General features: G+C 50.5%; 1 pseudogene; it reads right to left on the bottom strand.

Moving 5' to 3' along the window:
* Window positions 1–2,033: 2,033 nt before the first annotated feature.
* LOC124608095 lies at window positions 2,034–2,151 on the bottom strand (annotated as a pseudogene).
* Window positions 2,152–2,602: the final 451 nt, after the last annotated feature.

Genomic DNA, 2,602 nt, shown 5'->3' with positions numbered 1-2,602 from the left:
TCCGCCCTCTTTGACAAGGCCGTTGGCAGAATGAGGCTGACTTCTTATGCCGGAAGTCTTCGGCCGCCAATGCTGATTATTTATCAAAATTTAGGCAGTGGCTGGGATCGAACCCGGGACCGAAGGCGTTTTGATTACCCCTAGACGACGGGTACCTCCTTGCATCTATCTGGCCCAATGAAGGATGCACTGCGCGGGGAGCAGTACGTGGATCATGGGAAGAGGGAGGGGGGGGGGGGGGGTTAAAGATGCAGCAAGACGTTTGATTCCGACATCGACCAGTAGAATGGTGGCATGTAGGCATACGGGCCCTCCCAGAAAGGTGGCGTAAGGCCGTCGCGTTGAACGGAGATTATGTTGAAAAACAGAGTTTTGTAGCGAAAAGAGTGGGAAATAATACGGTGTACTGGAATCCTGAATAAAACCAACCGGTTTTCAGAAAAAAATGAGCAGCATTACTTATTGAACCCCCCTCGTATAAACTGCATTGCGCAAGAAGACAACAGGTTTATTTTATAAGAGAAATAAATCAATAAGTTGTCTTCATTCTTCCGATATTACATCTCTGTTAATGTTATCGTGATGTGTCTCTGGCAAGAATGAAAAAAGCAGAGAAAGAAAATTTTTCATTTTTAGGCTACGTATGAAAAGAATAAGAAAGTGCGGTGGGAGCATGCAGTGCTAATTGCAGGGAACAAGATGCGTAAACAAGAATGTTGCACACAGACCGGAGAGAAGACTTCTGCTCGTGTGACTTACGGTGCGGGCTGACCACGAAGTGGAAGGGCAGCAGGGCGTCGGCCTCCAGGCGGATGCCGGCGAGCGCCAGCGCCACGGCGCAATGGAACGGCTGCCCTCGCCAGTACGCGGTTGGCGCCAGTACCAGGCCCAGCAGCTGGCGCCGCTCGCCTTCTCTGTAACACCGGAAATCGGCACAAGTTTTCTCTCACCTATCGTTCACGACAGAAACACTCGCGTCTGGTGACTTGCGTAGAGCAGCGAAGCTGCGCGAGTCACCAGCTGACGTGGTCACTCGGAGCCAAAGGCATCCCAGACAGCGAGTAAGACAAGAAAGAATTCGGTAAGTGTAGTTCAAGAACAGGGAATCAGGAGATGAAAGAGATGAGCACTGGAAGTGTTGCAACGCAAGAATGCTCACTGTCACCGAAGCTGTTCAACATATATGGAGAACAATTGGTAGGTAATGATATACAGGGTGCAAGCGCCATTGTAACCGGAGGAGAAAGGATAAAGATATGAAATAGGTGGATCATCAAGCAGTACTCGCGGAATCAGAAGAGGAGCTACAGCAGATGTTGAAGAGCATTGCAAGAAGGGGCGAGAAATATGGAATGAAGATAAATATAGGAAAGACGAAAGTGATGAGAATAAACAAGGAAAGCGCCAGTCAACGTATTCTTAGACGGAAAAAGATGAAACAAGTAAAATGCTTTCTGTACCTGGGAAGTTTAAGGACATGGAACTGAAGCTGTACAGAAGACATATCTACTGGAAAGAGAGCATTTAAAAAAGTGAAACAGTTGCCAACAGCTACAAGGATTCCAGTGGAGCCGAGGAAAAGATTTTCTAAATGTTATGTCTGGAACGTAGCCTTGTACAGCAGTGAACCATAGGCAGTTAAAAAGGAAAAAGAAAGATTTTTGGAAAGTTCTAAAATGTGGTTACGGAGAACAGACTGACAGACTCAAGAATGCAGAAGAAGTGAAAAAAAAACCAGAGGAGGAAAGAATATCACTGAAAGTGATCAGGAAGAGAAAAAAATAGTGACGGGGACACACACTGTGTAGCAACCATCTAAACTAAACTCCGCCCGAACAGGCTATGAAGGCCCAACGGTACCGACCGGCCGCCGTGTCATCCTCAGCCCACAGGCGTCATTGGATGCGGATACGGAGGGGCATGTGATCACCACACCGCTCTCCCGGCCGTATGTCAGTTTACGAGACAGGAGCCGCCACTTCTCAGTCAAGTAGCTCCTCAGTTAGCCTCACAAGGGCTGAGTGCACCCCGCTTGCCAACAGCGCTCGGCAGACCGGATGGTCCCCCGTCCAAGTGCTAGCCCAGCCCGACAGTGCTTAACTTCGGTGATCTGACGGGAACCAATGTTACCACTGCGGCAAGGCCGTTGGCGTAGGAACCATCTGCGCCGGCCGCGGTGGCCGAGCGGTTCTAGTCGCTTCAGTCCGGAACCGCGCGACTGCTACGGTCGCAGGTTCGAATCCTGCCTCGGGCACCCAAGGGAATGAGTGGAAGAGAACTGAAATGATGGATGACATTAATAGAGGCTAGCAAAGCTCCGCGTTGTGGCTCTGATGGGCCGATCGGAACCGAGCGACCGCAATGCCATTCGCTGCCAACGGCGTCATCGGATGCGGTATGGAGGTGTATGTGGCCAGCACACCACTCTCCCAGCCGTTGTCGACTTTCTTGACCTCGAATACGCTACTTCTCACTCAAGTAGTTCCTCTCTTGGCCTAACAAGGCTGAGGGCACCCTATACCAATCCTTCGCCCAGGGAAACGTCCCTGGCTGTACCGGGAATGGAACCTGGGTCTTCTGCATAGCAGCCAGACACGCTGCC

This window comes from Schistocerca americana, chromosome 3, assembly GCF_021461395.2.
Source record: "Schistocerca americana isolate TAMUIC-IGC-003095 chromosome 3, iqSchAmer2.1, whole genome shotgun sequence".
NCBI classification, from domain to species: domain Eukaryota; kingdom Metazoa; phylum Arthropoda; class Insecta; order Orthoptera; family Acrididae; genus Schistocerca; species Schistocerca americana.
The sequence above is the reverse complement of the archived record's forward strand: the minus strand, read 5'-3'. Positions and strand labels throughout refer to the sequence as shown.